Below are 26,839 nucleotides of genomic sequence, written 5' to 3'. Positions count from 1 at the left end.
TTTAGTTGTGAATACAAGTATGTGGAGGAGCTTATTTTATACTTTAAGAAAATAAATTAACAAATGGTAAGACCAGTCAAATGGTTGATCTCATCTTAATAATACAGTTATGTTCCTAAAGCCATTCTCTCACTCACTTCAAAATGTATCCCATCTCCAGCATCCATACATTCAGCAGCCAACGCCCATACCACATGGTAGCCTATTTATTTATCTACCAGACAGCCTAACTCATCTCTGTAGTGTACATCGCTGACTGAATCAGCCTGCCTGCATCTGTCTGCATGCCTTAGCAAAGAGGGGAATAGCATCCACCCTCACAACAAACATTCCTAACTAGCCAGCCAGAAAGAGGCCCTTGCTAGCCCTCTTGACCCTTGACCTGGGGATCATGACCTTAGGGGTCACTAGCTCAGGTGGAATATTAATTCTACACGTTCTAATGAAGGGCACTGCACATCACACTCACAGATAAATATACATTTTTTGAGCAGAAAAAATGATGAATTGTGTTAGCTATTAATCATGTATGAGACTTTTAGAGCGCTCCTTGTGTGATTGATAGTTGGAGGGAATGAGGGAGGGTTTTAGTCAATGTTTTCTCCTTTGCTCGAGCTACCTCTCCCTGCATTCCAACAAGGCTACGCCATCCCCCTCCTCAAAATGCTTGTCAAGCCGCTCTGCTGTCAGAAATGTTATGCTATTGCTTTAAGTGACAACTGTATCACAAGATTTTCCTTCCGCTTCTGAAGGGAAATGGGTTTTGGTTAACTTTCCTTAACATTAGCGTGAAGATGATACTTAGCAAATTATTGACATTGATGATTGTACTGCTGAAAGTGTTTCAAACTCTAGACATATTAATGAATACCTGTAACAGACATACAGTGCCTTGCGAAAGTATTCGGCCCCCTTGAACTTTGCGACCTTTTGCCACATTTCAGGCTTCAAACAGAAAGATATAAAACTGTATTTTTTTGTGAAGAATCAACAACAAGTGGGACACAATCATGAAGTGGAACAACATTTATTGGATATTTCAAACTTTTTTAACAAATCAAAAACTGAAAAATTGGGCGTGCAAAATTATTCAGCCCCCTTAAGTTAATACTTTGTAGCGCCACCTTTTGCTGCGATTACAGCTGTAAGTCGCTTGGGGTATGTCTCTATCAGTTTTGCACATCGAGAGACTGAATTTTTTTCCCATTCCTCCTTGCAAAACAGCTCGAGCTCAGTGAGGTTGGATGGAGAGCATTTGTGAACAGCAGTTTTCAGTTCTTTCCACAGATTCTCGATTGGATTCAGGTCTGGACTTTGACTTGGCCATTCTAACACCTGGATATGTTTATTTTTGAACCATTCCATTGTAGATTTTGCTTTATGTTTTGGATCATTGTCTTGTTGGAAGACAAATCTCCGTCCCAGTCTCAGGTCTTTTGCAGACTCCATCAGGTTTTCTTACAGAATGGTCCTATATTTGGCTCCATCCATCTTCCCATCAATATTAACCATCTTCCCTATCCCTGCTGAAGAAAAGCAGGCCCAAACCATGATGCTGCCACCACCATGTTTGACAGTGGGGATGGTGTGTTCAGCTGTGTTGCTTTTACGCCAACAATGTTTTGCATTGTTGCCAAAAAGTTCAATTTTGGTTTCATCTGACCAGAGCACCTTCTTCCACATGTTTGGTGTGTCTCCCAGGTGGCTTGTGGCAAACTTTAAACTACACTTTTTATGGATATCTTTAAGAAATGGCTTTCTTCTTGCCACTCTTCCATAAAGGCCAGATTTGTGCAATATACGACTGATTGTTGTCCTATGGACAGAGTCTCCCACCTCAGCTGTAGATCTCTGCACTTCATCCAGAGTGATCATGGGCCTCTTGGCTGCATCTCTGATCAGTCTTCTCCTTGTATGTGCTGAAAGTTTAGAGGGATGGCCAGGTCTTGGTAGATTTGCAGTGGTCTGATACTCCTTCCATTTCAATATTATCGCTTGCACAGTGCTCCTTTGGATGTTTAAAGCTTGGGAAATCTTTTTGTATCCAAATCCGGCTTTAAACTTCTTCACAACAGTATATCGGACCTGCCTGGTGTGTTCCTTGTTCTTCATGATGCTCTCTGCGCTTTTAACGGACCTCTGAGACTATCACAGTGCAGGTGCATTTATATGGAGACTTGATTACACACAGGTGGATTGTATTTATCATCATTAGTCATTTATGTCAACATTGGATCATTCAGAGATCCTCACTGAACTTCTGGAGAGAGTTTGCTGCACTGAAAGTAAAGGGGCTGAATAATTTTGCACACCCAATTTTTCAGTATTTGTTTTGTTAAAAAAGTTTGAAATATCCAATAAATGTCGTTCCACTTCATGATTGTGTCCCACTTGTTGTTGATTCTTCACAAAAAAATACAGTTTTATATCTTTATGTTTGAAGCCTGAAATGTGGCAAAAGGTCGCAAAGTTCAAGGGGGCCGAATACTTTCGCAAGGCACTGTATATATAAATTAAAAGTATAAATAATTTCAAATTCCATATATATTTTAGGGTTAGCCAAGGGCACACTCAAACATAATTTACAAATTAATAATGTGTTTAGCGAGTCCACCAGATCAGAGGCAGTAGGAATGACTATGGATGTTCTCTTGAGAAGTGTGTGAATTGGATAATTTTCCTGAGTACTTTTGGGTGTCAGGGAAAATGTATAGAGTACATTATTTTCTTCAGGAATGTTGTGAAGTAAAAGAAAAAATATGAATTGTAAAGTAAAGTACAGATACCAAAAAAACTACTTAAGTAGTACTTTAAAGTATTTTTAAAATAAATACTTTACACTACTGGATAGAAGCCACTGTATCTCAGAGGCTGTTGGTGCCGCTTGCTAGACGGTAGCAGAGATTACAGTCCATGGCTTGTGTGGCTGAAGTCTTTAGCAATTTTTCAGGCATTCCTCTGACACGCCTGATATAGAGGTCCTGGATAGCAGGGAGCTTGGTCCTGGTGATGTACTGGGCCATCCGCACCACCCTCTGTAGAGCCTTGCAGTCAAGGGAGGTGCAGTTGCCATACCAGGCGATAATGGAGCCAGTCAAGACGCTTTTGATGCTGCAGCTGTAGAATCTCTTGACGATCTGACGGCCCATGACAAATCTCTTCAGCCCGCTGAGGAAGAAGAGGCGCTGTTGTGCCCTCTTCACGACTGAGATTGAGTCATCGTTTCTTTGGAATTTAACAGTCTGACCATTTCAGTCAGTAATTTAGCCCCATCCTAATCACGTGGAACCCCTCCGTTCACTATACAACAATGCAACCTGCAGCTCTAGGTACATTCCTGTGTCTGCGCAGATGCAGAGGAGAGGCAGTTCTTGTCAGGCAGGCAGTGAGTTGTCAGTGCTCTAATGCAGATAGCTTGTTCCCTCCACGGGAGGACAAGGCACCTGCCAAGAGGAAACTTGACCTCCTCTAAAGGGCATCTTGTTAGGTCATTGCTGAAATAATTGATTATTTATTCCAATTTCTGAGATGCCTTTGATAACTGCAGATTGCTAGGCAGTTCATGGCACTGTATTAATCAAACAGTGATTTTCTCGTCACACAATGGATGGCATTAGACAGACTTGGAAAGGAGGAGCAGATGCTAATGGAGAAATGCTGAGGCTGTTAGCCGGATGGGCAAACTCAGAGCTGCATTTTCAGGTTCTGTTTGGTGGCTTAAAAGCGTTCACGTCTTCTTTGCAGAGGTTATCTGCACTCAGCCAGCACCTTTCTGCAGTACATCTCACGAAGGCCCCGGCTATCTCCATCCTCAGCGTGATTTTAAACCAGACCATTAAACAAGGTTGTAATTCTCCTTTTATTCGAGCCAACACGCTCATCACTGATGACCCCCAGAGCATATGCTGGACTCTCCCATTAAGGAGAGCTACGGGGGGGTCCAGGAATTAATGTTGGGAGCCGAGGTAGTTGATATTCATTGCAGGGATGGGAGGTTGAGACGTGGACCCCCCACCTGGAGAGCTTGGATCACGCTCAGTCTGGTTATTTACTGACCAAGTGTGACTCCAGTGTCTTAAATATGCATAAGTAATCTTCGTACTCTTGATCACCTAACCAATCAAAGGCAACTGTGCTGATGAGAGAGATGAAGGAGGGGGGGGGGGGGGGGGGGGGGGGTGAATAAATCAATGAGGTTTCCTGCTATGCTACCACACCCTGAATATGGACACAATGATTCAAGGGGCAATATTTTCCATTGACTTGAAGCTTCTCGATTCTGATGCTTCCAGAAGCACACATTTTGTTTGGTCTCCCTTTAGAGGGAACTTTTCCTCACCTAACAGACACACACCACTACTCTGTTTCTTCTCTTGACAGCATTTGTTCTTTTTACACCATTGTCTAACCTGTCAAAGCCCTGCCAAAATATGTTTTCTTTCCTCTGTGCTCGGTACACACAACAGCAAGCTTCCAATTATCTAAAGAGAGGGTGAAGAAAACACCATCGATAAATCTAAGGGCCCTCTGACAGTGAAATGTTTCATGAGGTGATTCTTTTTCCTCTTCTCGCCACATCATTTTCGTGAACACCATCTTTCCTTATCTTCCTCATAATTCTCTCTCCTTCACTGCACCACTTCACTAGATTCTCACTTTCCTTAGAAGACAGATACATAGCCTGGTGATAGTTCCATGTCATTTCAGCAAAACATGACACTCACCATCTCAGATTGCTCTGAAATAATTTGTGGTGACAAAGATTTTTTGTTTAGTTATTTTGATGAAATATAATTAAATCTCTGAGAAATTAAGATAATTGATTGAAACCAAATGAACAATCGTAATGTATAGGATTCATAAAATATACAATAACAATGAGTAAGACATGAGGAATCCAAAGAAATAGTCAAAAGCCCCTCAGACTCCCACACCCCACCCGAACAATGATTATACAGTATCAGTTCTCTGTCTGACAAGTAGTATGGCGCTGTGGAACAGAGTTTTGTTTCTTCATGCTATGTAATGTATTCTCAGTGAATTTGCTGAATGTTTTTTCCCCTTTTCATTGAAGTTGTCCCATCCTACAACCTGATATTACCTGGTGCTGTTCCTGCTATTGAGTGATTTAAAACAAATACATTAAATTGGTTTCCTTACCCTGTAAGAAGTTTATGGAGAAGGTATGACAGCAACCTATGCTTTGGTTTTCTTAACCTGGCCACTGTTTCAAATGTTAACTTTTTACCATTTACTACACAAATCCAGTTCAAGTCAATGGCACCTACAGTGGAGCAAAAAAGTATTTAGTCAGCCACCAATTGTGCTAATTCTCCCACTTAAAAAGATGAGAGTGGCCTATAATTTTCATCATAGGTACACTTCAACTATGACAGACAAAATGAGAAAAATCCAGAAAATCACATTGTAGGATTTTTTATGAATTTATTTGCAAATTATGGTGGAAAATAAGTATTTGGTCACCTACAAACAAGCAAGATTTCTGGCTCTCACAGACCTGTAACTTCTTCTTTAAGAGGCTCCTCTGTCCTCCACTCGTTACCTGTATTAATGGCACCTGTTTGAACTTGTTATCAGTATAAAAGACACCTGTCCACAACCTCAAACAGTCACACTCCAAACTCAAATCCTGCAGTGCCAGACGTGTCCCCCTGCTTAAGCCAGTACATGTCCAGGCCCGTCTGAAGTTTGCTAGAGAGCATTTGGATGATCCAGAAGAAGATTGGGAGAATGTCATATGGTCAGATTAAACCAAAATATAACTTTTTTGGTAAAAACTAAACTCGTCGTGTTTGGAGGACAAAGAATGCTGAGTTACACCCAAAGAACACCATACCTACTGTGAAGCATGGGGGTGGAAACATCATGCTTTGGGGCTGTTTTTCTGCAAAGGGACCTGGACGACTGATCCGTGTAAAGGAAAGAATGAATGGGGCCATGTATCGTGAGATTTTGAGTGAAAACCTCCTTCCATCAGCAAGGGCATTGAAGATGAAACATGGCTGGGTCTTTCAGCATGACATTGATACCAAACACACCGCCCGGGCAACGAAGGAGGAGTAGCTTCGTAAGAAGCATTTCAAGGTCCTGGAGTGGCCTAGCCAGTCTCCAGATCTCAACCCCATAGAAAATCTTTGGAGGGAGTTGAAAGTCCATGTTGCCTAGCAACAGCCCCAAAACATCACTGCTCTAGAGGAGATCTGCATGGAGGAATGGGCCAAAATACCAGCAACAGTGTGTGAAAACCTTGTGAAGACTTACAGAAAACGTTTGACCTCTGTCATTGCCAACAAAGGGTATTTAACAAAGTATTGAGATAAACTTTTGTTATTGACCAAATACTTATTTTCCACCATAATTTGCAAATAAATTCATTAAAAATCCTACAATGTGATTTTCTGGATTTCCTTTTCTTATTTTGTCTGTCATAGTTGAAGTGTACCTATGATGAAAATTACAGGCCTCTCTCATCTTTTTAAGTGGGAGAACTTGCACAATTGGTGGCTGACTAAATACTTTTTTGCCCCACTGTATATTAGCTACATCATTGAGTTACACATAAAATCACAAATTGGGACTCATCAGACCAAAGGACAGATTTCCACGGTCTAATGTCCATTGCTCATGTTTCTTGGCCCAAGCAAGACTGTTCATATTATTGGTGTCCTTTAGTAGTTGTTTCTTTGCAGCAATTCAAATATGATGGCCTAATTCACGCAGTCTCTGAACAGTTGATGTTGAGATGTCTGTTACTTGAACTCTGAAGCATTTATTTGGGCTGCAATTTCTGAGGCTGGTAACTCTAATGAACTTATCCTGTGCAGCAGAGTCAACTTTGGGTCTTCCTTTCCTGTGGCTTTCCTCATGAGAGCCAGAACTTTGTGGTTTTTACGACTGCACTTGAAGAAACTTTCAAAGTTCTTGAAATGTTCCGCATTGACTGGACTGTAATTTCTCTTTGCTTATTTGAGCTAGTCTTGCCATAATATGGACTTGATCTTTTACCAAATAGGGCTATCTTCTGTATACCAACCCTACCTCATCACAACACAACTGATTTTCTCAAATGCATTAAGGAAAGAAATTCCACAAATTAACTTATCAAGACACACCTGTTAATTGAAATGCATTCCAGGTGACCTCATGAAGCTGGAGGAGAGAATTCCAAGAGTGTGCAAAGCTGTCAAGGCAAAGGGTGGCTACTTCAAAGAATCTCAAATATAACATTTATTTTGATTTGTTTAGTGCTGTTTTGGTAACTACATGATTCCATATGTGTTATTGTATAGTTGTGATGCCTTCTCTATTATTCTACAATGTAGAAACCAGTAAAAATGAAGAAAAACCCTTGAATGAGTAGGTGTGTCCAAACTTTTGACTGGTACTGTAGATGCCATTGACTAGTTAACCTTGGAAACAGTGGACAACAAAACCAAAGCATGGATTGCTGTCATACCTTGTCCATAGACTGCTTACAGGGTAAGGAGGGTGTGGGGGGTCTTTGTGTAGCTTCTGACCAATTCTTTGGATTCCTCATGCATTTGGATTCCTTATTGTTAGAAAAGGTTGGGGTGAAATTGGATGTTAGTGTCATGTTCATCGTAACGAGCAGACCAAGGCGCAGCGTGATAAGAATACATTCTTAATTACAAGTACACTAACAAAACGCATATGAAGCTATAAGACACAAGTGCTGACAGGCAACTACAAATAGACCATATCCCACAAAACCAAAATGGCAACCTAAATAGGATCCCCAGTCAGAGACAACGATAAACAGCTGTCTCTGATTGGGAACCAATTCAGGCCACCATAAACCTACATTTACCTAGACAATGCCAAAACCCCATAGATATACAAAAAACCCTAGACAACACCAAAAACACACATACCACCCTCGTTACACCCTGACCTAACCAAAATAATAAAGAAAACAAAGACAACTAAGGTCAGGGCGTGACAGTTAGGTACTGTATTAGTTTAATATTTTTTGAATTGTATACATTGAAATGGGAAATTTGGGTGCAATCAGTTTAATTTCTCTGAGATTAAATTATATTTCAACAACATTTTGTTGCAGAAATGACAATCTTGTTTTTCTAACAACAGAAACAATTTCAGAACAATATGAGATGATGGTTGTTGAAATCCTCTTTCTTGTGCTTTTTGATGTGGAACGACCCTTGGGACACAAACGTGTTACTGAGAGGAGCAGAGAAAGGCTCTAAATTATCTGGCTACGGAACATCGTTGGTGTCTACTGTCTCGCCGTCTCTGATCCAGCCTGCCTTTTCACATCCCTGCCCTGGAAACAATGCCTCATCAACAGAGCACAGTAATTAAGTCACAATAGTCTTGGACTCTCTGGGGGAAACAAGTGCTGGTTACTTGGCTCTGTGCTCTGAGGCATGGATGAAATGAGCTACTGGGAGATTTTATTTGCATACATAGTACCATTGCCCCTAAGCTCACCATACACAGTACTGGGAGTGTGGTGCCTGGAAAACAACCTCTCACTCAACGCCAACACAACAAAGGAGATTATTGTGGACTTCAGGAAACAGCAGAGGGTTCATCGACGGGGTCGCAGTGGAGAAGGTGGAAAGCTTCAAGTTCCTTGGCATACACATCACTAACAAACTGAAATAGACCACCCACACAGACAGTGTAGTGAAGAAGGTGCAACAGCACCTCTACAACCTCAGGAGGCTAAAGAAATGTGGCTTGTCACCTAAAACCCTCACAAATGTTTACAGATGTACAATTTAAAGCATTATGTCGGGCTGTATCACTGCCTCGTATGGTAACTGCGCCGCCCGCAACCGCAAAGCTCTCCAGAGCGTTGTGCGTTCTGCCCAACGCATTATTGGGGGCAAACTACCCGCCCTCCCGGACAGCTACAGCACTGATGTCACAGGAAGGCCAAAAAGATCATCAAGGACATCAACCACCCGAGCCACTGCTAGAAGCACAGGCAATAACATCTGCTAATCATGTGTATGTTACCAATAAACATTTATTTGATTTGATTTGACCACCACACTACTATTTCTATTTTATGATAAGGAAAAAGACCAAAGCACTAAAGTGACTAACATAGGTCTGCCTTTATAGCTAATGATCATTGAATGTTGATGTCTCACTACATCTCATTTAAACAAAACTGCATCTCCACCAAGGCAGTGTACTGTGGTACTGAGTTATGATATAATGTGATTTAATATGGTCCAGTGAGAAGGGATCCACCTTTCCATCAGCATTCTGTTTCCTGAGGTCTACCACCCAAGCACTAACAAGCCCTCCCCTGCTTAGTGCTCCTGCAAACAGAGCCACACCAAGCGGCAGGGAGGAATGTCTGCAGATTATATTTATCATCATAATGGTACTTATCCTCACAAAGGGGCCTTGTGGTCGATCATAAATATTGCAAAATGTATTTACATGAACTGTTAGTAGTGGTTTGTGACTCATACGATTATCTCTGGTCAGTTTTCTGCTGAATAACTACTGTATCATCAACATGAAGAATAACAAAATTAGTATTTCAGATATTTTCCTGCTGAGACAATGTACTGTAGAAAATACATTGTTAGTGTGACTTGGGGCTCCTGTGTGACTCAAGACTGTTGGCCTACTGAGCTGAAGCTTAGGCATTAACGCTCTTAGTTGACACGATTCCTCTACAAGGCAATGCTACTCGTCACACAAGAATACATCACTGAACCTTCACTACATTAGGGCCAAGAGCCTACTTTTTATTCTTAAATACTTCAATCCCTTTGACTTTTAAGTACTCAGACCTGGCCAGGCCCTGCACGGCCTCCAAATGTTTCACGTCCAGCCAGGTTAGACCACAAAGCAGGCAGCCAACATAAACACAAAGAGGGACAAGTGGGACCTTCAGGACAGAGGAAATGTTGCATTGAAGGACAGCGAGGGAGATGAAGAGAAATCAAAGGCCAGGAGCCAAGAGAACAGAGACGGGCTGAGAAAGTGAATCAATGATAAAATATAAATATAATTTCATGAACATGATAACATAATTGAGGTAGGAAGCGCACCCCTGTGTAAGAGAAAGAGAAAGAGCGAGAGAGAGAGACCTGCAGAGAGCCTACAGTAAATAAAACATTACACACTCAAACACCTCTTTCTCTCTCTCTCTGTCACATTCTCTCTCTGTCTCGTTCTCTATATCTCATTCCCTTTCTCTTTCACACAAATGCTCATACCTGTTCAAAGTGCTCTTTTGAAGAATTTTGATGACATAAAACGGTGTGGCAACACAAATTAAAAGGCAAATAAAAGTTGTGAGCAACAAAACTGCTGACGAGTTTGGATGGATTTTAACAACCATCAAATTAAGGTCGTCATTGTAACCTTCATTTACTTGCTTCTGGTGAAATGTAGGTCGCAGTGTGTTTGCTGCGGGCATACCCTCGCGTAACAATTCTGATTTGTAAATCCTTTTTTAGGGGGAGCTTTTGTATAGTGAGTCCACTGATATTATATATATATAATGGCTCTACAGTTCTGAAAAGTCTCTCCATCTCCTTCATAGGATTAGACTGACTGAAGATTGACTCTTGTGTCCTCATAGTAATTGTGTAAACAACAGTGTGTGACTGTAGCTAACGTAATAAAACAAAGCAGGCACAAAATCTGAAGTAAAGATTTGAAGTAAAATGTATGCAGGTACTGTAGGTTCTATTGAGTGAAACATGTTTTTATTTGTTCAGCATTTGAGCAGTTTGACCTCTACGCTGACATTCGGAACCGTAACCATAGACTCACACACCCATGTCTCCCCTCTGTCTCAAACAAGGTGTGCAGTAAGTCACTTAAGACTGCATTAACACAATGAACACATCTAAACTTACATTTCCTAACGATCACACGCAAATAGGCAGTTGAAGATGGCTGATGATGCAACATACAGCATTTAGTGAAGATACTCAGACTCTGTCATCAGACATTCTCTACCGCCGTCTAATCACTCTGGCACAACATTCAAACTGATTGTGTTGTTATAATGCAGCAGTCTCTCAATCTTCCCAATCCGGGGCATCGTTTATGGGTTTTCTTGAAGCTGGCATTATCTTCCTCGGAGGCTGATCTGATTGCCTTATGGCATGCCTGTGAAAAGCTCTTATTTTCTCTAATCATTCCTCCCAGGGAGATGCCAAGCTCCTCTCTAATTGGAGCCCAAATTATCTTCCTTTTTTAGGGGACAAGTGGGGTACATGTATCAGCACAGGTCAGCAGAAGCAATGGAAGCAATTAGCAAGTGCCAGGTGCAACGCCATGGGTAAAGGGACAAGCAAATCAGCAAATCAGGGTGTTAGAGATATACAGTGCCTTGCGAAAGTATTCGGCCCCCTTGAACTTTGCGACCTTTTGCCACATTTCAGGCTTCAAACATAAAGATATAAAACTGTATTTTTTTGTGAAGAATCAACAACAAGTGGGACACAATCATGAAGTGGAACGACATTTATTGGATATTTCAAACTTTAACAAATCAAAAACTGAAAAATTGGGCGTGCAAAATTATTCAGCCCCCTTAAGTTAATACTTTGTAGCGCCACCTAATGCTGCGATTACAGCTGTAAGTCGCTTGGGGTATGTCTCTATCAGTTTTGCACATCGAGAGACTTAAATTTTTTCCCATTCCTCCTTGCAAAACAGCTCGAGCTCAGTGAGGTTGGATGGAGAGCATTTGTGAACAGCAGTTTTCAGTTCTTTCCACAGATTCTCGATTGGATTCAGGTCTGGACTTTGACTTGGCCATTCTAACACCTGGATATGTTTATTTTTGAACCATTCCATTGTAGATTTTGCTTTATGTTTTGGATCATTGTCTTGTTGGAAGACAAATCTCCGTCCCAGTCTCAGGTCTTTTGCAGACTCCATCAGGTTTTCTTCCAGAATGGTCCTGTATTTGGCTCCATCCATCTTCCCATCAATTTTAACCATCTTCCCTGTCCCTGCTGAAGACAAGCAGGCCCAAACCATGATGCTGCCACCACCATGTTTGACAGTGGGGATGGTGTGTTCAGGGTGATGAGCTGTGTTGCTTTTACGCCAAACATAACATTTTGCATTGTTGCCAAAAAGTTCAATTTTGGTTTCATCTGACCAGAGCACCTTCTTCCACATGTTTGGTGTGTCTCCCAGGTGGCTTGTGGCAAACTTTAAACAACACTTTTTATGGATATCTTTAAGAAATGGCTTTCTTCTTGCCACTATTCCATAAAGGCCAGATTTGTGCAATATACGACTGATTGTTGTCCTATGGACAGAGTCTCCCACCTCAGCTGTAGATCTCTGCAGTTCATCCAGAGTGATCATGGGCCTCTTGGCTGCATCTATGATCAGTCTTCTCCTTGTATGAGCTGAAAGTTTAGAAGGACGGCCAGGTCTTGGTAGATTTGCAGTGGTCTGATACTCCTTCCATTTCAATATTATCGCTTGCACAGTGCTCCTTGGGATGTTTAAAGCTTGGGAAATCTTTTTGTATCCAAATCCGGCTTTAAACTTCTTCACAACAGTATCTCGGACCTGCCTGGTGTGTTCCTTGTTCTTCATGATGCTCTCTGCGCTTTTAACAGACCTCTGAGACTATCACAGTGCAGGTGCATTTATACAGAGACTTGATTACACACAGGTGGATTGTATTTATCATCATTAGTCATTTAGGTCAACATTGGATCATTCAGAGATCCTCACTGAACTTCTGGAGAGAGTTTGCTGCACTGAAAGTAAAGGGGCTGAATAATTTTGCACACCCAATTTTTCAGTTTTTGATTTGTTAAAAAAGTTCAAATTTCCAATAAATGTCGTTCCACTTCATGATTGTGTCCCACTTGTTGTTGATTCTTCACAAAAAAATACAGTTGTATATCTTTATGTTTGAAGCCTGAAATGTGGCAAAAGGTCGCAAAGTTCAAGGGGGCCGAATACTTTCGCAAGGCACTGTATATATTTTTTTACAATTTATTTAGTTTTGTCTTTTTGTTTTGAGGAGCAGTTCAAGTACAAAAACGATCAAAGAAATGCAGACAAAGATAACCCCAACCTATGTCCCACCTTAGTCTCCATCCACCTGCCCACATGCTCCTTACCCTGAGCCCCAAAAATGATGCCTCCCACTCCTTCCCATCCACCCTAACAAACGAGGTTGCTTATCAGTCAATCATTTGAATCTCCACTTACATCCCCCCCGTACCATCCCTTCTTCAGTATATTTATACTGAAAAAATATATAAACGCAACATGTAACGTGTTGGTTCCATGTTTCATGAACTGAAAAAAAAAGATCCCCAAACTTTTCCATATGCACCAAAAATGTATCTATCTCCAATTTTGTGCACAATTTTATTTATATCCCTGTTAATGAGCATTTGTAATTTGCCAAGATAATCCACCCACCTGACAGGTGCGGCATATCAAGAAGCTGATTAAACAGAATGATCATCATAAAGGTGCACCTTGTGCTGGAGACAATAAAAGGCCACTCTAAAATATGCAGTTTTGTCACACAACACAATGCCAGAGATGTCTCAAGTTTTGAGGGAGCGTGCAATTGACATGCTGACTGCAGGAATGTCCACCAGAGCCGTTGACAGATAATTTAATGTCCATTTATCTACCATAAGCCGCCTCCAACATTGTTTTAGAGGATTTGGCAGTATATCCAAGCGGCCTCATAACCGCACACCCAGGACTCCCAGGACCTACGGGATCGTATGAGACCAGCCACCCGGACAGCTGCTGAAACTGTGGGTTTGCATACCCAAAGAATTTCTGCACAAACTGTCAGAAACCGTCTCAGGGAAGCTCATCTGCGTGCTCGTCGTCCTCACCAGGGTCTTGACCCGACTTCACTGGGCAGATGCTCACCTTCGATTGCTACTGGCAATTCATGCACTTCAAAATTAATAGTGTAACTTTGCCCCAGAAATATTTAACTGCAGGGCACTCCCAGATCATATGAAGAAATGTGCCTAACTGATTTAGGAGAGACAGTAAACAGTTGGTAGTTGGAGCAAATTTCATCGTAAAACATTTCCTTGGTGTTAAATACAGTCTGTGAACAAACTTGGTTCAGATTACTGGATGCTAAGGTCCTATTTTTCCATATTCTGTTCCAGTTAAAGGGTTGATGAGATTCAATTAGATCTATGGACCATGTTTTTTTCATGGCTAGCTCAGAATATGAGCTTTCCAAAAGTTGTACTATATACTGTATTATAGAGATCAGTCCTTTCGGGTGCCCAGATAATTTATTTATACATTTCATAATTGGATGGTTCGGTAGTTGGGTTTCCCAAGGGACTGACCTAACTTGTAAATATAAAAAAAGGAATTGCCTGGTAATATGTATGTATCTTTCAAATCTTGGAATGTTCTGAAACCACTACTGTCCATGTGTAAAGATACGGATTCCACATTTGTAACATTGGGTGGGATGCAAAAGGCCGCCCTCCAGATCACAAGGCATTATTTTGAAATATTAGAGAATGGGCATGTCATTTTGATTCCCAGTTACATTGTTTTAACATTTTGCCCCATATAGAAATTGTGTGAGCAATAATAGGACCAAAGTGTAAGGGATATATCAGTGAAGACCACCTCATCCAGGGCAATAGGACACACCATATTTATCTTTATACTCACGCAGGGGGAAGAAGATTCATGTCTATACCAATTTAGGATGGGGCAAAATGTTAGTGCCTGGAAATACAATTAAACATTTGATACGGATAGTGTTATCTGGGATTGTTTACCTTGCCATATACATTTTGAAACCGGACTATGAATTTGATCTCAATGGCCAGAAGGGGGAGCCATGGGAAGCATTAAATTACAGAAATTCAGCCATGCCAGTTTTGATAATAGATATTCTGGTGGTTAAAGCAACTGGGATATTATTCCATCTACGAAGGTCAAATTTAATTGATTTGAGTAGCCTGTTAAAGTTTCTGGCAGTGGGTTTATCTGAGGAAGGAAATATATCTACTCCCAAATATATAAAATGAGAATTCCATAAGTACAGATGGAGTCCTCCATCAGGGTCTTGAGAGGCATTAGGGCTGAATTGGTCAGATTCAATTTATAACTTATCTATGATCTTCAATGCATTGGGAAGTGACTGAGATACATTGTCTAGATATAGTAAAATATCATATGTGCATAATGAAATTAAGTGATCAGTAGATTTTAGGGAAATTGGTGTTATTTCCTTAAAATTATGAATTGCCTAGGCCAGTGGTTCCATGGATAATAAGAATAGCAAAGGCGAAATTAGATCACCTTGTCAGCTGCTACCAGTGATTCTGAATGGAGCAGAGCAGATATTGCCTGTTATAACTATGGCTGAAGGATTAGCATATAGCATTTTAATAATATTCATGAAATTCGAGCTAATTTCCATGTGTTCCAAGACAGACCAAGATATATGACCATTCTAGTCTATAAAAAAAAAAATCTAGATTGAGATAATACAGCCCAAGAGCTGTTGTTTCTGATGAAGAATGTAAGATATATAATAGTTGACGGAGGTTATCCAAGGATAAATGGTCTTTAAGAAACATGCTTTTGTCCGTGTGGACCAATTTGGTTTAGTAAGTCTTGAGACGGGACAACAACATTTTGGAAAACAGTTTAATATCGGGGTGTTAGTGAAAACACTGGGTGGCATTCTTTAAAAAATGTAGAAAAGCTAAATTAGTGCTGCATTCACCTCTCTCCCAAATTAACCTTTGTGAACGGCTGTATTAATAGCGGACCTAATTGATTTTAACATTTTAAATATACCTCAGGAGGAATACCGTCCCATCAAGGTGATTTGCCTTAATTCACCCTATCCAATGTGAGTTAATTGACAGAGATTGGTGGCTTCCTCTGTTGAGAGGAGTTCTTAATTATTTTAGAAAGGACTTTGTCTGGCTTTGTGTGGATTTACAATCAGATTTGTACAGTTCTTTATAGACGTGGGTGAATCATTGATTGATTAATTTGGTCTCTGATAGTAATTCCCCTGTTTCAGATTCAATAGTTGATACATCAGCTAATGTATCATTACTGAGTAGCTTGTTGGCCAGCAAATGATTGGGACAATGACCATGGAAATAGAGGTTGAGTCTAACTCAATGGATGTCATAATCTGCTCTCTGTCTTATCAATAAATTAAGATATGTCTTGATTTTGGAAAGAGTAATAGCTACCTGGTCTCAAGTGTTTGTTGAGAACATTTCCAAATCTGAAATCCTCTTTAATTGTGATTTATTCAATTTTTAATAATCTGGGGGTCATCGACTGAATTTGTATTGATCATTATGAATGAATTTCATTCATTTAAAATTGATCACATAATGTAGGATTTTGTAGAAATTAAATGTTGAAAGGCCGTCTTGTGGCTCTTTTAGAAGATTCTGAGTAGTAAGGGTGATGGTCAGACAAGCTCATATGTCGAATTTCTATTTTCTTGATTAAAACGAATGAAGGTGTAGATAATAGTATTTAATCGATTTGTAATAATGATTTATTCTTGTTTGAGTAGAACGTGTACTCTTTTGCTTTAGGATTATGTGCTCACCAGGCTTTAATGAGGTTGTAATCAGAGAGCATATGCTGAAGAGCCTTGATTGTGTGTTGATTGTAGTTGGTCTTATTATATTTATCCCGCATGTCCAAAATGGCATTCATGCCTGTTCCAATGATCAGATGTGCTAGATGTGCTTCTTGAAGAAGTTGTGAGCCTCCTTGGCAGTGGAAAATGTGGGTGTTCTATTCTGATAGTTCAAGATTAGTTTTGCCAGGTGGATGAAGCTGCATCTCAGGTTTAGCTTGCATAGAGAGCTTGAAGAAAATTCAACCATGGTGTATTATTAATGCCGAAAATAATTAATCATTAAGAACTTAATTCCTAAGTGGATTTTGGTCAAGAAAATAAGCAATGTGGTAAGATGTATTAGAGGCATTAGATGTATTACAAATCTTTGACTACAGCCTCCAACAAAAATAACAATGGACAAAGGTCCTGTGCACACACAGTTAAATATAATCAAATGAAATGTTATCTGCCACCGTCACGGTGTACACTTTACCGTGAAATGCTTACTTACGAGCCTTTTCCCAACAATACAGAGTTGAAAAGTAAGAAAATTTGCAAATAAACATTAAAAATATTAAGACAATGACAATGAGGCTATATACAAGGATTACCAGTACTGAGTCAATTTGCATGTGTGTGTGTGTGCATGTGTGTTTGATGTGCATGTGTGCATGTGTGTCTGATGTGCTGCCCATAGGGTAATAGCACCTGTCTCCTTGTTGTCAGACCCTGACCCAACACACACACACACACACACACACACACACACACACACACACACACACACACACACACCCTACAGCAGAACTTAGAATCGTCTCTAAATGAATGTGTAACTGTTCATGTAATAGTGTGTGTCGAGACCAGATTCCATTAGCCTAAGAAACCGCTGGGACAGAACTGATGGTTAGGGTTTGATGGTGCGTGTTTGTGTGTATTCACACGTTTTATATTAACAGCAAAAAAATAAATGTCAATTTTTCAGGACCCTGTCATTCAAAGATAATTCGTAAATATCCAAATAACTTCACATATCTTCATTGTAAAGGGTTTAAACACTGTTTCCCATGCTTGTTCAATGAACCATAAACAATTAATGCACCTGTGGAGCGGTTGTTAAGGCTGTCACACCCTGGCCATAGAGAGGCTTTTTTATTATCTAATTTGGGTTGGCCAGGGTGTGACTAGGGTGGGCATTCTAGTTTCTTAATTTCTATGTTTTCTGTTTCTATGTTTTGGCAGGGTATGGTTCTCAATCAGGGACAGCTGTCTATCATTGTCTCTGATTGGGAATCATACTTAGGCAGCCTTTTTCCCTTTGTATTTTGTGGGTAGATATCTTTGTTAGTGGCACTATAGGTCTAGTAAGCGTCACGGTCATTTCTTTGTTTCTTGTTTTGTTGGTGACATTTACATAAATAAAGGAAAATGTACGCTCACCACACAGCACCTACGTCCGGTCATATCAACGACTACGCCCGTGACAAAGGCACTAACAGCTTACAGACGGTAGGCAATTTAGGTCACAGTTATGAAAACTTAGGACACTAAAAGAGGCCTTTCTACTGACTTTGAAAAATACCAAAATAAAGATGCCCAGGGTCCCTGCACATCTGCGTGAACGTGCCTTAGGCATGCTGCAAGGAGGCATGAGGACTGCAGATGTGGCCAGGGCAATAAATTGCTATGTCCGTACTGTGAGACGCGTAAGACAGTGCTACAGGGAGACAGGATGGACAGCTGATCGTCCTCGCAGTGGCAGACATAGTGTAACAAAACCTGCACAGGATCGGTACAACCAAACATCACTCTTGCGGGACAGGTATAGGATGGCAACAACAACTGCCCGAGTTACACCAGGAATGCACAATCCCTCCATCAGTGCTCAGACTGTCTGCAATAGGCAGAGAGAGGCTGGACTTAGGGCTTGTAGGCCTGTTGTAAGGCAGGTCCTCACCAGACATCACCGGCAACAACATCGCCTATGGGCACAAACCCACCATCGCGGGATCAGACAGGACTGGCAAAAACTGCTCTCCACTGGATGAGTCACGGTTTTGTCTCACCTGGGGTGATGGTCGGATTTGCGTTTATCGTCGAAGGAATGAGCGTTACACTGAGGCCTGTACTCTGGAGCGGGATCGATTTGGAGGTGGAGGGTCCGTCATGGTCTGGGGTGGTGTGTCACAGCATCGTCGGACTGAGCTTGTTGTCATTGCAGGCAATCTCAATGCTGTGCGTTACAGGGAAGACATCCTCCTCCCTCATGTGGTGCTCTTCCTGCAGGCTCATCCTGACATGACCCTCCAGGATGACAATGCCACCAGCCATACTGCTCATATTGTGCATGATTTCCTGCAAGACAGGAATGTCAGTGTTCTGCCAGGGCCAGCGAAGAGCCCGGATCTGATTCCCATTGAGCATGTCTGGGACCTGTTGGATCGGAGGGTAAGGGAACTTGCAGGTGCCTTGGTGGAAGAGTGGGGTAACATCTCACAGCAAGAACTGGCAAATCTGGTGCAGTCCATGTGGAGGAGATGCACTGCAGTACTTAATGCAGCTGCTGGCCACACCAGATACTGATTGTTACTTTTGATTTTGACCTCCCCTTTATTCAGGGTCACATTATTCCTTTCCTGTTAGTCACATGTCTGTGGAACTTGTTCAGTTTATGTCTCAGTTGTTGAATCTTGTTATGTTCATACAAATATTTGCACATGTTCAGTTTGCTGAAAATAAATGCAGTTGACAGTGAGTGGACGTTTTTGCTGTATGTGTGTGTGTGTGTGTGTGTGTGTGTGTGCACATGCATTTGTATGTTTGTGTGCTTGTGGTCTTGAAAGGAAAGAACAGAGAGATTAACAAATCCATGGTAATCTTTGCCAGCATGGTTTACTCCCATGAGACATGTGTGGATCAGATCTAGTGGGGTCTTCATTATTTTATTCTAATCCGAGTGTCTTTTAAATGGAAGGGGGAATTGTATACACATGTATCCCATATGGTGACTACTGTACATGACAAGGTGTCAGTAGATGGATCTGGAAAAACATAAACATTCTTTAAGACATTAGCTAAACTAACCCTCTCTAAACACACACTAAAAGCTACAGTTTAGCCTTGCATTTGTTTAAGACACATTGTAAAAACAAATGCTTTGTTTGTAAATTATGTCTGAGTGTTGGGGTGTGCCCCTGGGTATCCGTAATAAAAAAAAAACAAGAAAATGGTGCCGTCTGGTTAGTTTAATATAAGAATTTGAAATGATTTATACTTTTACTTTTGATAATTAAGTACATTTTATCAATTACATTTACTTTTGATACTTAAGTATATTTGAAACCAAATACTTTAAGACTTTTACTCAAGTAGTATTTTACTGGGTGACTTTTTTACTTGAGTCATTTTCTATTAAGGTATCTTTACATTTACTCAAGTATGACAATTGGGTACTTTTTCCACCAATGCCTGTTTTTGCTTTGTCATCATAGGGTATTGTTTGTAGATTTATGAGGGGAAAAAAAACAATTCAATCCATTTTAGAGTAAGGCTTACCTTCATATTTCCGATACGCATGGGGTAAAAAGGAAAGTGTTTGTTTCAGCATTAAAAGTTAGTGCTGTATAACTATGCTGATGCCAGATCAACCTTGGCTTGACTTTTGATTGAGTGCTATTATAACGAGTAAATAGACTCACCCCACAAAGAATCGGGCTGACTGCATTCAAAACATATTAGCAATACATTTCGGCACTCTTGCTCATCAAAATGGAACTTCATTTTGGGTAGTGTGTATTTATAGATCTGCAGAGATGTACACTTTTGATGGAGAGAAATCAATCTGTCAGTGCCAGAGCTACTTTAAACCGTCTGCAGAGCTAACTGGAGCCCCAGTGGCTAGAGGCAGTGGAACAGAGAGGGAGATAGGGAGAGAGATGGTAAGAGAGACAATTAGAGAGGATGGTTAAACCGAGAGCAATACAAATGTAAATGAGTCATAATTTCTCAGTTTGTACCGACAGATATTGAATATCATTATAGAATATTCATAAAATGCATACTCCAATTGCAACCTCTGCCTATTGTCTCAATAACATTTACTATTTTTAATACCTTCAAACACCAAGTTAGGCATACCTAACTTTAATATAGGCCATGGCATCATCACTGTCAATCATGAATGATAATTCTTCCCATTTTAACAGTGAAATGTTCCAACTGCGTATGAATGTCAATCCTTTGATCTCAATCAGTTTCATGGGAATATGCATTTAGATCTTCTTGAATTACTGTTTTGTGAGCAAATTAGAGCAGATGGTGTTAAACTATATAGCCTCTCTGTTTTTTGTTTAAATCAAATCACATTCTGCCTAGTGTGTGCGCATTGTTGAGTTCTGGCCGCATGCACATTTTTGGGGACTATTCAGCTAACCATCCTAAAATCTCAGAAGAAATTAGGTAGTGTTTTTGGTGTAACAGTAACACTCGACTATCATTGTGATTTTCCAAGACGTTGATTCAGCTTTGATCTAACTTTGCTAAACAAGCACCATTGTGAGAAGTGGTGCTTAGGTGTGCTCTGGCAGCACTACACCCCTGCAGTTAGCTGCACCGACCATGCAGTTGAAGCATAGCCTACTCTTGATGCAGAAATGAGAGACCACATGTGTGGCTGTTTTTTTTTATGGAAACATTTCTGCTTGGGAACATTTCTGGTTGGTCACCGGGAATTTGAAACAGATTGAGTGAAGTAGCAGAAAATATGTTGAATGAGAAACAAACTAATTAGCTTTTTGTAAGTAGTGAGGCCTAACCATCCTCTCCAAGTTTAGCTGGAATTTAGCCCGAATATGATTGGTTGACAATAGGCCTATGACATTGACCTACATCTTGCGCTGTGCAGGGTATCAGATCTCGACAATGGTTGGAGTGTTTAACATCAGGAGTAAGTTTAGACTACCACATCATTATGATATGTTTTCATAAGTGCAACATCACTGCACGAGACAGGTTAGAATGTCCAACTGAAATATGGGACAAATCTAACTTTTTTTCTAAATTGGTGGTGTTTGAATTTGTTGATAAAATGCAGGACATGATTGTTTGGTTGTGAGGGCCAACATCTGGGAAATATGGTCCCCCTAGCATACCTAGCACAGTCGCTTAGCATACGTAGCAGTCGTACCTTAAAATTGTCTTTACTCCTTCTGAATGCTTGGTAAAGTTAGGATGGACAGGACAGACCAAGGTCTATACTACTATTTCTTGGCAAGCTCAGTGAAGAGCCTCGGGCACATAACCAATGAGTCCTAACTCTAATGCAGAATTAAACAATGGCTTCAAGTGGTGCTTTCAAATAAAGCTAAGGCAGGGCTTTACACTGCTTGTTCATGTGTAACAGTGTTGTGAATGAGAAAGAGCTATGCATATAGAATGCATGAGTGAACCTGAGATAAAAGGCCTGGGGTGGACTTTTACAACACAAACGTTTGCATTGACAAATGTTCCTATAAAAGCTGAAATATGCCCACAGGGATAGTTAGCCATTTCTCATCCCTCCAATCCCAGATCTTTTAATTTAGTCCGGTCATCCCAGAAAAGCATGCATTATTAAGAAAATGAAATCTCAGAAGCTCATTAGTCAAAGCAGCCATCCATTCAGCAGGTAAATAAGTCCATCGCTCATAAAGTCAATATTATCCATGAAGCCTGACAGCGTTAGCATCACTGTAAATATCCCTTGAGGTCTTTCTGCCCTCCGGTATAAACTAAATACACACTTGAGCTTGCAAATGTACTTACGGAATACAATATGGTAATGTCGGAATAGTTAGCCATGTTAAAAAGCAGCATCTAAATTCAGAAAATGAGTCATACCTGGATGCTGCAATCGTTGTTCCAGGACCCCTTGCTGGAAGAATCTGCATTAAAAGGATATGCAGTGTTATTGTGCCCATAAATGTGTGCCAGAGGCACTTGTGCTGAGTTTGTTAAACCAAAGAATTCAGTGACTCGCATCTGGAGATGGAAATCAAATAATAAATGAATTTGCTTCCTGACTCATATAAATATCTCAAAGGGCCATCATGTCTGAAAGCCAACACTGATTTCTTCATCCGTGTAAATGTTACCAAGTGCACACTAAGGGTGAACATACTGTGTATACACACATCACACACGCACAAAAGCACTCAGACATATGCGCATGTACACACACATGCGTGTGCGCACACATCCACCCACACTCACCAACAAGTAACTGCCAAATAAAGGAAACATCAACATAAAGTGTCTTAATAGGGTGTTGGGCCATTACGAGGCGCCAAAACAGCTTCTATGCGCCTTGGAATAGATTCTATAAGTGTCTGGACACTTTTGGAGGGATGCAAAACTAATCTTCCACGAGAGATTCCATCATTAGTTGTTGTTTTTGATGGTTGGTGGAAAACGCTGTCTCAGACGCCGCTCCAGAATCTCCCATAAGTGTTCAATTGGATTCAGATCAATGTTCCCTCAATTTTGGGGGGGCACTCAGCAAATTGTGAGCGGAAAATTTAACGTTGTGAGAGTGTTGTGCAAATTCCGGCACATGTTTACAATGAACACTGAGACTGTACCCTTACAGTTTTAGACAGTAGCCAATAGGCTAATGTGGCTATTTGAGCAAAATGTAGGCCTACCAACAAAACCAATGGAGCAAATCCCATAACATTTTCACATGGAAATACATTTTGATATAGCCTACAGTAGCCTACGGTGCATTCGTAAAGTATTCAGACCCCTTGACTTTTTCAAAATGTTGTTACGTTACAGGCTTATTCCAAATTTGATTAAATGAATGTCTTTCCTCATCAATTTACACATAATACCCCATAAGGACAAGCAAAATCAGTTTAGAAATGTTCACAAATTTAAGCAAAAAGAGTATATATAATAATAATAACAATAATATTACCTTATTTACATATGTATCCAGACCCTTTGCTATGAGACTCGAAATTCAGCTCCGGTGGATCCTATTTCAATTGATCATCCTTGAGATGTCCCTACAACTTGATTATAGTCTACATGTGGAAAATACATTCGATTGGACATGATTTGGAAAGGGTTTGAAAGAGTTTGAAGGAATTGTCCATAGAGCTCCTAGACAGGATTGTGTCAAGGCACAGATCTGGGGAAGGGTACCAAAACCTTTCTGCAGCATTGAAGGTCCCCAAGACCACAGTGGCCTCCATCATTCTTAACTTCTTCGATATAGGGGGCGCTCTTTTAATTTTTGGATAAAAAAACGTTCCCGTTTTGTCACGAAAAGATGCTCGACTATGCATATAATTGACAGCTTTGGAAAGAAAACACTCTAACGTTTCCAAATCTGCAAAGATATTATCTGTGAGTGCCACAGAACTGATGCTACAGGCAAAACCAATATGAAATTTCAAACAGGAAATGCCCCAGATTTTGAATGCGCTGTGTTCCAATGTCTCCTTATATGGCTGTGAATGCGCCAGGAATGAGCTTACACTTTCTGTCGTTTCCCCAAGGTGTCTGCAGCATTGTGACGTATTTGTAGGCATATCATTGGAAAATTGACCATAAGAGACTACATTTCCCAGGTGCTTGCTTGGTGTCCTCGTTGCAATTATTGCGTAATCTCCACCTGCGTGTATTTTTCCATTTGCTTCAGAGGAGAAACCCAACTGCCACAAATGACTTATCATCGAATAGATATGTGAAAAACACCTTGAGGATTGATTCTAAACAACGTTTGCCATGTTTCTGTCGATATTATGGAGTTAATTTTGAAAAAAGTTTGGCGTTGTAATAACTGAATTTTCAGATTTTTTTCTTAGCCAAACGTGATGAACAAAACGGAGCGATTTCTCCTACACAAATAATATTTTTGGAAAAACTGAACATTTGCTATCTAACAGTGTCCTCATTGAAAACATCCAAAGTTCTTCAAAGGTAAATGATTTTATTTGAATGCTTTTCTTGTTTTTGTGAAAATGTTGCCTGCTGAATGCTAGGCTTAATGCTATGCTAGCTATCAATACTCTTACACAAATGCTTGTGTAGCTATGGTTGAAAAGCATATTTTGAAAATCTGAGATGACAGTGTTGTTAACAAAAGGCTAAGCTTGTGAGCCAATATATTTATTTCATTTCATTTGCGATTTTCATGAATTGTTAACGTTGCGTTATGGTAATGAGCTTGAGGCTATGATTACGCTCCCGGATACGGGATTGCGCGACGCTAGAGGTTAAATGGAAGAAGTGTGGAACCACCAAGACTCTTCCTAGAGCTGGCTGACCGGCCAAACTGAGCAATTGGGGGAGGAGGGCCTTGGGGGAGAGAATCACATGGAGGGGAACAGGAGGTCATCAGGTAATCAGACAAACCAGTTCAACATATCACAGAGAACATCATTGACCAGAGCCAGGAACACAGCAGGGCATTGTTAAGGACAAATAGCATGTCCAGATACTCGTAGTGACCGCTGGCCTCATTGAAGCTGGTCTGCCACTCGTCCCCTTCCCGTTCCATAGATCCAGCTTGGAAAACACGGTGGCCCCCTGGAGCGGCTCGAAGGCCAAGGAGATGAGTGGTAGCGGTTCATCAGCGTTGTGTCATTGAGACGCCGGTAGTCGATGCACGGGCGCAGGGTCTTGTCCTTCTTCTCCACAAAGAAGAACCCTGCGCTGGCGGGAGAAGACAAAGTAATGGCTGAATCCTGCAGCAAGGGAGTCCCCGATGTAGGTCTCCATCGCATTTATCTCTGGTCCCGACAGAGAGTACAGTCGTCCCCGGGGCGGAGTTGTGCTAGGGAGAAGGTCAATCCCGAGGTCATAAGATTGGTGATGTGGGAGCGAAAGCAAGGCCCTGGACACCTGAACGCCTTGCAGAACACCTGCCGGAGGTCCTGGTACTCCACGGGAATGGCGGAGAGGTTTGGGGCATCTTCCGAGCCCCCGCGAAGACGTCCCGGGGCAGGTTGTGCTGACCTTAGGCAATGGCCGTGGCAGAACGGGCTCCAGCCCGCTGTGGTTCCCTGACACACATAGGTTGATGTGAGTGGTGTTGTGGGTGACTTGGCCTATAGAGCGCCTGTCCAGCGCTCTAACCTCCATGGGAATGGAGAAGGGCTGAGTGGGAATGTTCAGCTCGGACACCAGGGTAGCATCCAAAAGCTTTCATGGGCCCCAGAGTTAGTGAGAACCCGGAGAGATTTGGACTGGATTCCCCACAGCAGAATATCATGAAAAGGGGTGCGAGCAGGGGAAGCAGGAACGTTCTCCATATGGCCCAACAGAATACTCGCTCCTACCGGTATGCCTGTTTTTTTAAAGGACAAGAGGAAACAAAATTACCAAGAGTCCCGCAATACAGACAACTCTTTGTGTTGCCGTTCTGCTGGCGACAGCCCAGTTCTGCCTAGTGGCATAGGCTCAGGAAGCGGTGACTCGGACGTCTTCGGCAGCCCTCGGGGCAGATTGGGAAGCCTTGGTTTCTCTCGGCAACAAGATCATTGGGAGCTTCCGGGATGACTCGGAGGCAAGGTGGGATCCCTGGGCATGCGAGTGATATCCAATTTCCTCTCCCTCCGTCATCCCCGTAATCGCCCATCGATATGGATGGTCAAAGCGATGAGGGAAATCGAGCGCCGTAGGTAACTCCCAAGCTGCAAGCTCGTCCTTGACCTCCTCCGAGACGCCGTGCAGGAACATATCAAAAGGTGCCTTGTGATTCCAAGCACTCTCCGCTGCCAGAGTGCATATATCCACCGCATAATCAGCTAGACTGCGGGAGTCCTGCCGAAGCTGGAATAGCTTCTGGCTGGCCTCTCGCCCAGAGAATGGGGCATCAAAAACCTTCCTCACTTCTCCCACGAACCCCTCCAGACTAGCGCATATGGCCGGCTCTTGTTCCCACATGGCCCAGGTGAGAGCCCTCCCGGACATCAGCATGATGAGGTAGGCTATCTTGGAGCGATCCGAGGGGAAGGAGGAGGGCTGAAGCTCGAAGACGCCCGACACGCCCGCTAGGAACGCCCGACAGGTGCTCGGCTCTCCATTGAAGCGTTCCGGGGCTCCAAAGAAGGTGGAAAGACCGATGAGACGGCGCTGCTAGCAGCTGAGTCGCTGAGGAGCTGTGGGGTTACCACCGTGGCAGGCGGCCTCCCAGACAAACCGTGGAATTGCTCC

This window comes from Oncorhynchus clarkii, chromosome 12, assembly GCF_045791955.1.
Source record: "Oncorhynchus clarkii lewisi isolate Uvic-CL-2024 chromosome 12, UVic_Ocla_1.0, whole genome shotgun sequence".
Taxonomy (NCBI): Eukaryota; Metazoa; Chordata; class Actinopteri; order Salmoniformes; family Salmonidae; genus Oncorhynchus; species Oncorhynchus clarkii.
Note: the sequence above shows the minus strand (reverse complement) of the source record.